Source organism: Suncus etruscus, chromosome 16 (assembly GCF_024139225.1).
Source record: "Suncus etruscus isolate mSunEtr1 chromosome 16, mSunEtr1.pri.cur, whole genome shotgun sequence".
In the NCBI taxonomy this organism is placed as follows: Eukaryota; Metazoa; Chordata; class Mammalia; order Eulipotyphla; family Soricidae; genus Suncus; species Suncus etruscus.
This window is the reverse complement of record NC_064863.1, coordinates 21,329,754-21,345,462: the sequence shown is the minus strand read 5'-3', so window position 1 is coordinate 21,345,462 and position 15,709 is coordinate 21,329,754. Positions and strand designations below refer to the sequence as shown.

The following is a 15,709-nucleotide window of genomic DNA, read 5'->3' as shown; positions in this document are numbered from 1 at the left end:
GACAAAAACAGAGGAGTAGGGAGGACAATTTAGGGATGGGAATCCCCCCTGATTTTATGTAAATATATACCTAAAATATTATTGTCAACAATATGTAAGCCACTATGAGCAAAATAAAAATTATAGTATTAAATAAAAAAAAAGAAATGTTGAAGAGAAAATAAAAAAAAAAAAAAGCTGTCCTCTGTTATTTTTCCATCCTGTAGAAACCCATATTCTCTCGAAGTCTTTTTTTTTTTTTTTTTTTTTTTTTAGTTTCTGGGTCACACCCAGTGGTGCTCATGGGTTACTCCTGGTTGTCTGCTCAGAAATAGCTCCTGTCAGGCACGGGGGACCATATGGGACACTGGGATTCGAACCAACCACCTTTGGTCCTGGATCGGCTGCTTGCAAGGCAAACGCCACTGTGCTATATCTCCGGGCCCTCTCTTGAAGTCTTAACTCTTTCTCTTTGTAGTCCTTCATCTCTCTAAATTTTCTTCAAGAGCTGGAAATCCCAACCCACAATATGAAGCTTACCACAAAGATTGGTGAGTGCAGTTAGAGAAATAACTACACCAACAACAATCATGACAATGGTAGTGAGTGAGAGAAATAGAAAATTTGTCTCAAAGACAGGCAGGGAACAGGTAGGAGGGAGATAGGGGGCATTGGTGGTGGGAAGATGGCCCTGGTGAAGGTTGTGTGTGCTTTTATTGGCTGAAACCCAGCTTGCACATGTTTGCAATCATGGTGTTTACATAAAGACATTATTATTTTAAAAATGTGACTTCTGATGAGCAGCATATTCAGGTATGTGAGAGCTTCATGTGGATGTGTCAACTTTGAAGAGCACCAGAACCAAGCATGTATGTGCAAACTCCACTCATTGCAAAGAAGGAAGAAGTTGGGATTAAAAAATTTTAAACAATAAGAGAAACTAATAAATAATATTTAAAGTAAAAAAAGAGTATCAGGACCGGAGAGATAGCATGGAGGTAAGGTGTTTGCCTTGTATGCAGAAAGTTGGTGGTTCGAATCCCGGCATCTCATATGGTCCCCTGAGCCTGCCAGGAACTATTTCTGAGCATAGAGCCAGTAGTAACCCCTGAGTGCTGCTGAGTGTGAGACAAAAACCAAAAACCAAAAACCAAAAAAAAAAAAAAAAGAGTATCTTAGTTGGGCAGATAATATGACTTAGTTCAGTGTGTTTATTTTGTATGGGTGAGGACTGAGTGTGATCCCTGGTGTTGTCTCACTTTGCTGAGTGTTCTTCCTAGCCCTGCCATTGTGGTCTCCAGGAGCACAACAAGTGAGCAACCACAGCAATTACCACAACCAAGTGCCTATGAGAGCACCATCCAGACATCACAAACGTAACAGAGAGAAGAGAGGGAGAAAAAAAAAAAAGATTACCTGGAGGTAAGTCCCTCACTGGTAAAAGGTACATGGGGACCTGTTAGGGTGGTGACAATACTTTCTGATTTGATTGTGGTGGTTGAGTGCAAACCTGAGTGAGTACTTTACACAAGTAAATAATACCTGTTTGAAATGTAAGTTTAGGTACTAGAGTGATAGGACTGTGCGTAGAGCACTTACTTTATATGCAGTCGATCAGGGTTTAATCTCTGACCTTCCAGCCAGGAGTAATTTCTGAGCTCAGAGCTTGGAGTGAGTGCTGAGGACTACCTAATGAAGGAAGAAAGAAAGAAAGAAAGAAAGAAAGAAAGAAAGAAGAAAGAAAGAAAGAAAGAAAGAAAGAAAGAAAGAAAGAAAGAAAGAGAAAGAAAGAAAGAAAGAAAGAAAGAAGAAAGAAAAAGAAAGAAGAAAGAAAGAAAGGAAGGAAGGACAGACAGACAGAAAGAAAAAGAAAGAGAAAGAAAGAAGAGAGAGAAAAGAAAGAAAGAGAAAGAAAGAAAGAAAGAAAGAAGAAAGAAAGAAAGAAAGAAAGAAAGAGAAAGAAAGTAAAGAAAGCGAAGAAGAAAGAAAGAAAGAAAGAAAGAAAGAAAGAAGAGAAAGAAAGAAAGAAAGAACAGGAAAGAAAGAAAGAAAGAAAGAAGAAGGAAAGAAAGAAAGAAAGAAAGAAAAGAAGGAAGAAGAAGAAAGAAAGAAAGAAAGAAAGAAAGAAAGAAAGGAAAGACGAAGAAAGAAAGAAAGAAAGAAAGAAGAAGGAAAGAAAGAAAGAAAGAAAGAAGAAGAAAGAAGAAGGAAGAAGGGAAGAAAGAAAGAAAGAAGAAAGAAAGAAAGAAAGGAAAGAAAGAAAGAAAGAAAGAAAGAAAGAAAGAAAAGAAAGAAAGAAAGAAAGAAAGAAAGAAAGAAAGAAAGAAAGAAAGAAAGAAAGAAAGAAAGAAAGAAAGAAAGAAAGAAAGAAAGAAAGAAAGAAGGAAGGAAAGAAAGAAAGAAGGAAAGAAGGAAAGAAGGAAAGAAGGAAGGAAGGAAGGAAAGCAAGAAAGAAAGAAGGAAGGAAGGAAGGAAGGAAAGCAAGAAAGTAGGAAAGAAAGAAAGAGAAAGAAAGAAGGAAGAAATGAAGAAAGGAAGAAGGAAGGAAGGAGAAAAGAAAAGAAAAGAAAAGAGGGGCCGGGCTTCGGACTAAGGGGAGCCCTCCCAGGTGAGTTCTGACAGTTTCACACAAAGGCTGTCAGAGTATCACCTGCCAGTAACCTGTAGCAAGATTATATAGCTGCATCTGGTGGAAAAGAGTATTGTCGCTTGAACAGCGACAGACATGGCCAGAGGGGTGACTCCACAGCTGCTGTTCCTGCTTATATGGGGGGCCATGGTTCAAGCTGCGTAGCCCAGGACGGACCTTCTAAATGTCTGCATGGACTCCAAGCACCACAAGGAGAAGCCAGGCCCTGGAGACCAGATGCACCAGCAATACAGTCCCTGGAAGCAAAACTCTTGCTGTTCCGTCAATACCAGCCAGGAAGCTCATAAGGATATTTCATACCTGTACTATTTTAATTGGGACCACTGTCCCATTAAGATGACACCACAGTGCAAACGGCACTTCATCCAGGACCTGTATACCTGCCTATATAACCGTTATCCCAACGTGGGGCCCTGGATCCAGCCAGTTGACCAGAGCTGGTGCAAAGAGAGAATCCTGGATGTACCACTGTGCAAGGAAGATTGTGAGCTCTGGTGGAAGGATTGTCAAACTTCCTATACCTGCAAGAGCAACTGGCACAAGGGCTGGAACTGGAACTCAGGCTATAACCAGTGTCCAGTGCAAGCCGCTTGCCATCGCTTCGATTTCTATTTCCCTACCCCGGCTGACCTATGCAATGAAATTTGGAGTCACTCCTACAAGGTCAGCAATTATAGTCGAGGCAGTGGCCGCTGCATCCAGATGTGGTTTGACCAGCCCAGGGCAACCCCAATGAAGAGGTGGCCAGGTTCTATGCTGATGCCATGAGTGGGTCTGAGCTCCGTGGGGCCCCTCTTTTGCTCGGCTCCACCTTGGTGCTGCTCTGGTTGTTTCTTTGAGCTCCCTGCAGTTTCCCAGACCTGGACAGCCTCTAATTCCCAGCCCTTTAGTTCTAAATACACATGTGGACCAATTATTTGAATAAACCAGAAAGCCCATGAAAAAAAAAAAAAGAAAGAAAGAAAAAAAGAAAAGAAAAGAGGGGCCGGTGAGGTGGCGCTAGAGGTAAGGTGTCTGCCTTGCAAGCGCTAGCCAAGGAAGAATCACAATTTGATCCCCCGGTGTCCCATATGGTCCTCCCCAAGCCAGGGGCGATTTCTGAGTGCTTAGCCAGGAGTAACCCCTGAGCATCAAACGGGTGTGGCCCAAAAACAACAAAAACAAAACAAAAAAAGAAAAAGAAAAGAAAAGAAAAAATGAAAAGAAAGGAAAAGAAAAGGAAAAGAGTGGCCAGAGTGGTAGCACAGTGGTAGGGCATTTTTGCATTGCATGCGGCTGACCTAGAAGGGATCTGGGTTCAATCCCCGGCATCCCATATGGCCCCCGAGCCAGGAGCGATTTCTGAGCACAGAGCCAGGAGTAACCCCTGAGTGTCACCAGATGTGGCACAAAAACCAAAAAACCAAAAACAAACAAACAAACAAACAAACAAACAAACAAAAAACCCATATAACTTTAGAAATCACTTTTTCAAATTAGGAAACTCCCTCTAGGAAAGTGAGAGTTTAGCATCCCCAGAAAATCTCTTCAGAGAGTAGGTGAAGGTCTGGGAAGCCCTGAGAGGAGAAAAATATTCTGATTCTGTATGACTTCTGGACGCTTCATCCCATCCTCAAATTATGCAGACAACAGCAAGACCTCAACTTCCGTTAGCATCATTCTAAACTCACTAAATTTCCTCAAAATCAGAGGAACATTTTTATTCCTTTCTTTCAGATAAGGCAGTGAGTTCAGGTCTGGTTCCAAGTCACACAACTGGGAAGTGGCAGAGTCAGATTCAAGTCAAGGAACCTATCGGACCTATATTAATTATCCACTTGTCTGGTAATGAACAATCAGCAGAACTACTAAGTTGTGAAATAATCAGCACCCATCAATCCTCTTCCCCATTACTCACCTATTATAAGAGACAGCAGAAGGTCTAACATTCAGCCTCACCCATTTTCCTGCCCTCCCCAACATGGCGGCCACATTCTGGCTCAGGTCTCCTAGCACTAATGAACAAGAACTAATGCACATATTGCAAATAATCCAAAAGGGAAAACTTAATTGGCGCTTTCCAGGTTCAACTTGACTCCCGCTGTGTCGAGAGGCCACCTGTTCCAAGAGGCAAAAGGGAACTCCAAAGATTACACATTATCACTGAACTTGATAAGCAGAGTTCAGACTACTTGGCAAGAGAAATATCCGGATCCTACTGTGTAGCCCATTGTCACTGGAGATTAATTAACCTGACCCCACCCTGTCTGGGCATGTGTGTCTCCGCACAGAAATAAATCTGTAGCCTACCCAGGCACAGTGAAACCCTTCTGCTCTGAAAGTGTCTGGGTGGCTTATGGACCCACAGCCAGACAAAGCAGGTGGTGATTTTTGATCATGGGATTCTTGCTTTAATGGTTGGTGGAGGCTGTGGAGCAGAGAGGTGCTATCTAATGGAGCCTCATAAAATGGCTGAGAAGACTCAGGTGTTCAAACCCATCACTTAATCTGAACAATATGTCCAACACCAAGAAGTGACTCCCTATTATCTCAAATCATGCCTGAATGTTGTGACTTTAGTTTTGATTATGTTTGGTTTGGAGACCATACCCAACTTACTGAGAGGTTACTCTTGGCTCTTTGCTCAGGAATTACTCCTGGCAATGCTTGGGGAACCATATGAGATGCCAGAGCTTGAACCAAGGTCAGCCACATGCAAGGCGAATGCCCTACCAACTCTACTATTGCTCTGATCCTTGTTGTTAATTACAATTCTGATATTTACTGAGTGCCCAAGAGGAAAACAGAACTGTTATCAACTGACTTGTTGGCTTCTGGGTCTTACCAGGTGAAAGAGCCTTATCACTCCTGGCTTTTCTTAGGTGCTGGGAGTTGAACCCACATTGACCACAGGCAAAGCAAGCCCTCTGCCCACTGTATAATCTCCCCAGATCTTTTCTGAATGAGGTTGGTCTCTGGAAATCTAGCAGGGTACCTGACTCAGAGGTAAAGCATGAATACCCTGATATAATCCTGACTCCCACTTAATATGTGACTTTCAGTTGCTTTCCTCTGCCCACAAGATGACTTTTCAGAGAAGGAAACGATCACATACAAAGATTGATTGGAGATGGGGAAATTTCAAGAGACATTTCTTTCCCTCAAGGTTCCAAAGATAAGATGGTTTTTCCAAGGGAAAGGAACCTGAGAGAGAGATCCTCCCATTTCTGTTGTTTTCAACTTTGCTCCTGGATTCTGAGAGATTCCTGGAAAGTGCACAGGGTGTGGGGAGAAAAGATAAGGATTGGAAGGATATGGTTCCTGAACCCCAATCTTCTCAGTCAGAAATGGATGCCCTGTTACTGTTTGCTATATCCAGATGGTGCACAAGATTTGGAGAGAAGAAAATAATCTCCTGGGAGTGGAGCAGGGTGGGTATTTGATGCTAGTCCTTATGAGTCTGGACTCATTTGGAATTGTGGAGCTTCAAAAATTTTTTATTGCTGGAGCCCAGAGCAATAATACAGTGGTTTGCCTTGCACATGATTGGTTGATCTAGGTTTGATCTCCAGAAACTCATATGGCACCCCCTCAAGTCCACCAGGAGTGATTCCTGAGTACAGAGCCAATAATAATCCCTAAGTACTGCCAGGTGTGGCCTCAAAGCAAATGCTTCTAAAAATAAGTTTTGTTATTGTAAAACAGATAACTTTATGACTTGTTATCAGTAAGTGATTATTCTATAAACCTGGAGTCATGTAAAATGTTTTTGAGTACAAAGGGGGAATGTGTGGGGAAAGTTACGAAGTCCCAATTCATGCGCTTTCATGAGAAATTCATAGTATTTTTTATTTTAGAAATTCATACTATTTAAAGGCTTTTTTTTGGTTGGTTGGTTGGTTGGTTGGTTGGTTGGTTGGTTGGTTGGTTGGTTGGTTGGTTGGAGAGGGCATGCCTGATGGTACCCAGAGGCTACTTCTGGCTCTGTGTTCAGGGTAACTCCTGGAAGTCCTTAAGGCACCATATATAGTATTGGAATAAAATGAGGGCTGACCACATGCAAGGCAAGAGCTTTCACACTCCCTGAACTCTCTCTCTGTCTCTCTGTCTCTCTGTCTCTCTGTCTCTCTGTCTCTCTCTGTCTCTCTCTGTGTCTCTCTGTCTCTCTCTTTGTCTCTCTCTGTCTCTCTGTCTCTCTGTCTCTCTGTCTCTCTCTCTCTCTTTCTCTCTCTCTCTCTCTCCTTCCCCTCATGTACTTTTCTAGATAAAAAGCAATAAAAACTCAGAAAGCAAAGGCCAGTTCCCAATAAGGCCGCTGAGTAGCTTGGTCCTTTGTTTATCTGGACAGCATTGGTTTGCACGACCTGAATGGTCTTCAAAGCACAAAGTGCACTTGGCTGCCTACCCATGCAGGTAGGTGGTAAGGGTCACCTATTGTTTCTGCCCATCTCCAAATCACACTCCTCTAATGGCAAAAGCAGTGCATCTTGAGCCTCCCCTTTTGAGATGATGAGTGAGTGGGAGGTGGACTGAATTCTGGACCACATGAAAACATGGACCAGCCTCTCTGCCAGCAGGCCCCAGAACTTGAACAGCTGTTTCCTGTAGCTCCACACCAGGCTCCAGGAGCACTGCACTGCTCTCTGGGAGGACTTCAAGAGATAAGTAAGTCTCTTCTAGACCGTTCAGCCTTGGGTGTCCCACTCTTATTTCCGCACTTCCCCTTTTCTAAACAAAAATCAATCAGCACCTCCTCACCCCCAAAATCTATCTTCTTTAAAAAACAACAGCAGAAAATGACTCCATAATTTTATACCTGAACCTAATGCCACCCCCATCCCCAGAGGCTCAGCACTTTCTCCTGGTTCTGAACTCAGGGATCACTATTGACTTATTGAGGGGCCATATGAAGTGCTGATAATCAAACCCATATCAGTCATGTGTAAGGCAAGCACATTGCCTCTAGTTAAGGTTTCTTATTTGGAGGGGGAGTGGGGACGTACCTGGCACTGCTCAAGATTTACTCCTTGCTCTCTACTCAGGAGCTCCTCCTGGTGGGCTTAGGGGACCATATGGGATGCCAATAATCAAACCTGGGTGTCTGCATGCAAGGCAAATGCCCTGTACCCTCTGTGCTATGGGTCTCGCACCAGGTTAAGATTCTTGTGTTGAATCAAATAAGAAATCGCCTCCTTTTCAGGCCTGAGTGTGAGCAAACATGCCAAGCACAAGCGGCAGAGCCTGTGGCTCTATATGTTTCTGGAGACAATAGTCCTCTAAGTGTTGATTACCAAGTGGAACTGCTCATCACCACACACACACATACACACACACACACACACACACACACACACACACACACACACACACACACGAAGAGAAGAGAAGGGAAACCAGAGCTGCCTGGCTTTACCAGACAGTGGCTGCTAATGTTCTGCCCTTTCCCCTAATCTTACGTCACAGGGGAGCACAAAGAAAAATTGATAATAATTGAAAAAATTGATAAAAACTGACAATAATAAAATTTGCTAAGATAAATGAAGCAGAGAAAGAAGCCCCAGTGAGTTAAAGGAAGTTCTGGCTACTCTTAAGTACAAAGAGATGTCCAGTGAGACAAGTCTAACATAAGCTCCCTGAAAAGACATCAGATGCCACCTTGAAAGATCTTGATTCCAAGGTGACTGTGTTGGATGCAGATAAGGAGAGCTTTGGGTGGTTACTAGGTAAGACCACAGAAATGGATGGTATCATTGTAGCTCTGCCTTCTCCACAGGAGAATTAAGATGAGGTTTTCCCAGCCCTTTCTTAACATAAGCAAACAACTTTCCCAATGACCTTCACTCAAACTTCATAACTCTATAGAAATAAACCTTCTGCACTCCCACACCCTACCATAAAAATATACTTTTATTGGAGTTGTTCTATATTTTCTTCCCTGAGTTACTGTGGATCAATCTCAAATCAATCCTCAGTGCCACACTGAGTACCACCAGGAGTGATTCCCTGAGCACAGAGCCAGAAATAATATTTGAGCACCATGAAATAGGACCCAAAATTTACAAAGAAGCAGATCTGTGCTTCCAATTTAGGGAACTAGAGTCCAAAGCCATAGTCCAGTTGTGAAGCTGAGGCTACACTGCTTGGGTCTTCAGGGACATCAGTGGTCACTCCAGTGGCCCATTTGACTGAGGACAATGAGCAAACATTCTTTAGCGAGGGTCTGACTTATTATCAGTCACAAGACAGAGCCTCAGCTTTGGACACACGCAGGTGTGTCCAAAGCTTCCTCCCAGATACTCCTTGAAGATTAAAAACTGCAGAACATGGCCTCAGTAAATTCATTTTTAAGAGAGAGCCTAGGCAGAGAAGCAGGACTTTGTTTCTGTAGATGCTACACATAGGCTCTTGATAAATTGTGTATCTCCACTTTCTGGTTTGTAAAACAGAAAGACAAATATTCATCTCATAGGGCTGAAACCTCTGAAAGACAACTGCTGAGGCCCAACACTCCCATGAAGCACTCAGGAGATATTTCTCTTTGCAAGGAGGTGCTGGCTTGCCCCACAGGCCGGCGCCCTCCCTCGTTCAGATTAGCCCCAGCTCCTCTTTAGGATGCTTTAGGTTCCAAAAATTTACAGATTCAGCTGGTTCCAAATGTCACAGACTTTGAAAGAAAAGGAATATTTTTATAGTCTCTAGAAGGACTCTTCCTGTTTTTTGCTTGTTTGAATTTTTGTCCTCTGGTTTTTTTTCTTACCTTCAAACAGAATCACATAACTTGAACCATCTTGTTCTGCCTCACAAATTAAGGGGAAAATAATGGAGGGCACCAAGACCAAACAGTCGTATGAACATCTAGTAGAAATAAAAAATGATCAGACTTAAACACCAAATCCAAAGTCAATTACAACAGAATTGATACCCAATCTACAACAGGCTAGACTTAAAGGGACCACTTATACTAGCAGCCCAGGGGGCAAAGGAGGGGTGATATGGAATGCATGCTAGGAACAGGGGTGGAAAGAGGACAACATTGGTGGTGGGAATGCCCCTGATTCAATGTCACTATGTACCTAAAGTACTAATGTGAAGGATTAGTAATCCACTTTGATCAAAATAAAAATTATTAATAAAAAAAGGAATATAAGTATGGAACCTGGATCTTACATGGATTGGAGTGAGCAAGTTACTTTCTCTGAGCTTCCCTTTGCTAAGGAGTAAAAGGGTGGGGGTCTGTCTTTGGGGTTTTTGGTGGGGACAAAAGTCAATGTGGTGCCAGTGGTTCAGGTTAGTTAGCCTTGACCCCCTCAGCCTACGTTACATCCAAATCTGCTATCCTGTGCACTGGCCCAGCCTGTATCCTGTATGGGCAGTATAGAGACTCCATAATAGACATGCATATGGCCTCAGCCAAGTGGTTTTGACCTTTTTTGCCTGGGCTCTGGCTCTATTCTGGGCACAGCAGTTGAAAACCACTGCTCTAAACTGAATGAGGTTTAAACAATAGAAAGGTGTGACCTCACAGTGCCTAGGTTACAAGTCCAAGATCAGGATGTTGGCAGCAAGAGTTTGAAACTGGTTCAAAGATTAATATTAGAGAAGGGCTGTTTATCCTCAGTTTATCTTTCTCCCCAAAAACCTAAAATAAAAAAATTAGTCTTCCTTATTTCATCCTTTCCTTAGTGCTAAACACTAACTTTGTTTACATTTGTAGACAAGACAGTGATCAACTGCAACATAGTACAGGGGAAAAGGTGGCTGCATTGCATCTGGCCAACTATTGGTCACTATTCCATCCCCAGCACCACATATGATCCCTAAGCACAGCCAGGAGTGATCCCTGGAAACCATAGGGTATATCCCAAAAACCCAATCCCCAACACCTATCCCCCAAAAGGTAGTATGCCTCAGAAAACCAGCCCTGGGAAGATTTTCTTGTTATTCATCTACTAGTCTACTACTCTTTCTTCCCTGTTCTTTCCTCCATTAAAACCTCTTCTTGTGACTGTGTAAACAAAGTCATTGCTTTGAGGACATTTATCCACCATCTTCCAATCTGCTACTACTGTTGCCAATAAAGTTTCTTCTCAGCCTGTCAACTATGTCTCTTGTCCAATTGTCCCTTGAAGTGAGACTTCTCAGAGTAGTTTCCTTCCCAGAGCTGTGAGGGAGAGTAGATTCCTTGCATCTCTTTTAGTTTCTGGTGATTTCCTGCACTCCCAGACATGCCACATGCACAGTGTAGCATCACTGCATCTTCCTGTCACTTGCTTATCTTTTTCACGAAGACACAGTTATTAGATTAGGCTGCACATAAAGAACCGCATCTTCCCTGGGTCATCTGCAAAGGCCCCACTTGCCACTAAGAGTCTATTTAAGGGCGTAGGACTTAGAGCTCCTATATCCTGGTGCATGACTTGTCCTCTACAATGATGGCATGGAAGTCAACTTCTGCCTCTTAACCTCAGTACTTGGCAAACTTATCAAATCGGCACAAAGAAATTGTTAGATTCATTATCAGAGACCAAAAAGCTTATATGGTTACAGATGGCTAAAAATGCTGAGAATGCCCCCCTTTTCTTGTCCTAAACCTTAACCAGAAATTTGGATTTGCAGATACATCTGAAACGTGCCTCTGGTCAGCCCAGGAAGGAATGTACTGATTGCCAGTCTGTAAACTCTCACCCCCACACAATTTTCTAAAAATGTGCTTCCATGTGCTCTTTTCCTATACAAATGGTTTCTAGTAACCATGCAGACAAGATAATTTGGGGGAGGTGATACAAATGTGTGTAGCCCTAGAAATAACTTGATTTTCTCACATCAACTCTCATCTTTTGAATGTTACCTTCAAGCATGGTAGTGAAATTCAGGCTCAGTAAAGCATGTATCCAACTACCATATTGAATCTCTCTTAGTTAACCTTTGCCCTGTGAGGACAGATGTATTATTGGCTACCATTTCCAGCTAGTTGAGAGTCTCAGACCTTCTCCTGGGCATCTCCTCACTTTAAGAAAATCCCTTTTAAAATGTCATTCTCAGGGGCCAGCGTGGTGGCGCTAAAGGTAAGGTGTCTGCCTTGCCAGCGCTAGCCTAGGACAGACCGAGGTTAGATCCCCCAGCGTCCCATATGGTCCCCCAAGCCAGGAGCGACTTTCTGAGCACATAGCCAGGAGCAACCCCTGAGCGTCACTGGGTGTGGCCCAAAAACCAAAAACAAAAAATGTCATTCCCAGAAGAGATCATATTTTTCTCCCTTTGTTGGGTATCTGCAATGAACCCCCAAACTATGACTTTCCAGAAAGAGAATGTCTCATTCAATGAATGCAGCCTGTGCCACTGTTCTTAAGCATCCATTCATCTCACTCAATGTTGTTTCAAGTTAGTGTCATAATTAATTCTGCCTGTGATCTCCAATCTATCAATAATATCACAAAAAATGTGTGTTCTTAATGGGGGAAGAGTATCCTAAGGGGTCAAATCCTTCATTTTACTGATCTTACATATGACGCATAGATATGTGTACAGCACACAAATAGATATTAACTATATTATCTTACAATTGCATAAAGGGAAAGAATGTTCTGGAAAAAAGTTTACTTATAAACTTAATGGAATAATAATGGAAGTTTGAGAAACCCTAATCTCGAATGTGAGACTCGGAGAAACTTATCACATGAGTCCACAGCTATGATGGTCTCCCCTGAGCTGCCAATAACTATCAGTATGATTAAGTGCAGTGAAATCCATCTTTCTCCAACCTCCAATACCCGCCAGCACTGCCCATCCATCAGTGCAAGATGACATCTTTCAGAAAATTCAAGATCCATAAATATTCCCAAATAGTCAAATAATATATTATTAACAATATATTCACCAACTAACAGAGGTAATGTCGATGAACAATCCCTTCAAGTTCTGAATGTTCCTTAAATTATTCATTAACTCATTCATTCATTCAGCAAATTCTATTGAGTGCCGCATTGTGGAGAATTTCTAGGAGCTGGGGATACAATGTAATAGATGAAAATCTCTGTCGTGTAGAGCTTACAATGTAGAATATGTTCAAGTGAGAACAAGACAGACAAGGAACCAAAAAATAAACTATAAATATTGTCAGATGGAGAGGTAGTGTTAGAATGAGAATAGCTCATAAACCCATGGCGAGTGGAGATTTCTATGGATGAGACTATTTTATACAAAAGTATAGTCTGGGTACCTGTCATATTCACATGTCAAGACCCACAGGAAGCTATAACATAAATAGTGTTAGGAAAGGCACCAACAAATGCAAATGTCCACAACAGGAGAAACTATGGGGGTAAATGTCTATTGAACTCTACTCTATCCTATCTGCTCAATTATTCTGTAAATCTAAAACTGTACAAAATTAATAATCTATTCATTTTTAACTGTGGTAGTCTAGAACCCTAATCCAAAAATCTGATCCTAAACCTAACTGTAATGTTAAGACTAATTCCAATTCTATATGTAACCTAGCCCTAATATTAACCCTAAATATAACCCTAATCATACCAATAACCCTAAAATTTATTTCAACCTAAACCCTAATCTTAAACATGACCTTAATCATAGTCTTACTCCATAACCTAACTCTAAATGTAGCCATAATCCTAACAATCACCTTAAATAAAAACCTAGCTCTAGGGGCCGGGCAGTGGCGCTGGAGGTAAGGTGCCTGCCTTGCCTGCGCTAGCCTTGGACGGACCGCGGTTCGATCCCCCGGTGTCCCATATGGTCCCCCAAGCCAGGAGCAACTTCTGAGCACATAGCCAGGAGTAACCCCTGAGCGTCAAATGGGTGTGGCCCAAAAAACAAAAACAAAAACAAAAACAAACAAAAAAAAAAACCTAGCTCTAGCACTAATTTTTATGGTGGGGGATTTGACAGAAGCAGTGGCAGAGTAGAGTGGGCATTTGGACCACACTCTCTTGTGCTCAGGAACTAGGTCTGGTTCTGTGTTCAAGAATCATTCCTGGCAGTGCTCAAGGAACTATATGTGGTGTCAGGAATTGAATTGGGCCTTCCAGGCAAGCTCTTTATCCACTGGTCTATCTATTCAGCCTAAACCCAACCCCACCTCTAACTTAAATTCTATTTCAGTAAAGACAAGTCAGAAAGAGAATGTTTGCTCATTGTATAGATCAGAAAATGATAGGACTAAGGACAATCTTACAAGAAGGGAGAAAGGACTCAGTTCTTGCAGCACTAAAGGGAAGGTCCTCCAGAGGTCATTTCCAGGGCTGTCAGTCTTGAATCCAGGGAAGAGCGCATGGATATCACTGAAGCACACTCTCTAATCTGCCCTTTCTTCTGTGCTTCATTTCCTAATAGACCATATTTGTCATTGCATTTATTAACCGATGGCTTGTGGAGGAGGTCATTAGGGCATCTCCAAGATGCTTGGGGTTGGAAAGTGTCATGGGAAGACAGAAAGGAAAGGAAGGCAGGTATGGAGTAACTGGAGTTGGGTCAAATGAGTCTTAAATGTCCAGGGGAGTGAGGTGAGAGAGCAAGATGAAGACAAAGCCAGGGAGTGTGGAGTCCAGCAGATGGTATGAGGCAAAGAAGTCTAAGGAGAACTTGCAGCAGTTCAGCTTTTCATCCTAAAGCAGAAAAGCCATGCCTGCAAGGAAAGGGAGGAAAAGCCAGGATGGATTTATTTTAATGGGAAAGTTCAGAACCAGCACAGGCAGGTACTAATCAATGCTCAGAGCAGCATTTAGGAATTCAAAGTTGAGAAAACATTGTGTGTGATGATAGGCCACACTAACAGGTAGTCAGAGAGTCTAGAGTCACTCCTGATGATGCTTTGCCTTGAGGTTTGGTATGGGGCTAGTGGTACTGAAAGGAGAGACATGTAGTGCCAGGAGTTTAACTCAGGGCCTCCACTCCCACCTGTAATAAACATGCTCTACCATTGAGCTCTCTCCCTGCTCCTATGTTTTTAATCTTTCTCCCAGGCACAATTTCCAGTTTACAGTGCATTAGGATCAGTTTTATGTGTTTCCCTAACCACACTGAACTATGAGAAATAATAACGAAGAAAAGGTACATTTTATTAGTCTCTGATGAATTCATTCCAGGAGTTCAAACAGCTAGTAAATTTCTCATATGGGGATTATATGGGATTAGGGGATGAGGTGGGAGGGAACTAGCACCTGGCAGTGCTTGATGACCCCTCCTGGCAGTTTGTGAACCTCATGTGGGGACTTTCAAAGTCACAGATGTGTAATACATAGGCTCAGGGAGAAAGAACTCTGACTGCATGAATAAACAGACAGTAACTTCACCAAACTATACACCTAACTTGAATCTATTATTCTTGGAATCAAGCACCAGAGATGTCATATTTAAAAAAAAAAAAATAAAGGTCCCTGCCACCATCCCTGTCCTTAAGGAGGCTATAATTTTTTTTTTTTTTGGGTTTTTGGGTCACATCGGCAGTGCTCAGGGGTTACTCCTGGCTGTCTGCTCAGAAATAGCTCCTGGCAGGCACGGGGGGACCATATGGGACACCAGGATTCGAACCAACCACCTTTGGTCCTGGATCGGCTGCTTGCAAGGCAAATGCCACTGTGCTATCTCTCCGGGTCCCAGGAGGCTATAATTTTACTTGAAGGGTCAGAAATAGTCACCTGAAATCAAAGGCACTAAAGGTAAACAAAACAGTATTTTCTGAACAGAGGAGAGAAAGAATATCATAGGTGTCTCTATTCTCTAAACCCCTAGTTGAATGACCCAATTCCCAAAGTAATGGGATTTGAAGGTGACACCTTGAAAGGTAGTTAAATTTAGAAGACCTTATGAGGGTCATTTTAGTGTCATGGTAAACTAGTGTTCTCATCAAAGAAGGAAGTGATCAGCACTTCCTCTCTTTATCTCTATCAAAAGGATGAACTTGGGATCACCCAGAAGAGGGTTCTTACCCGGAATCAAATCAGCAGGTATCATGAGTTTTTTAATTCAACCATCAAAAGAATGAGGAACAGTAGTCTATCATTAAAGTTCTCCAATATAGGTATTTTTACAGATGGGGGAAGTTCTGTTTTTATAAACAGTGAAAACTAGATTAAGTGA

At 42.4% G+C, this 15,709-nt stretch overlaps 1 pseudogene; it reads left to right on the top strand.

The window, feature by feature from the left end:
- The first annotated feature begins 2,699 nt into the window (after nucleotides 1–2,699).
- LOC126032348 (folate receptor alpha-like) lies at nucleotides 2,700–3,589 on the top strand (annotated as a pseudogene).
- The last annotated feature ends 12,120 nt before the right edge of the window (nucleotides 3,590–15,709 follow it).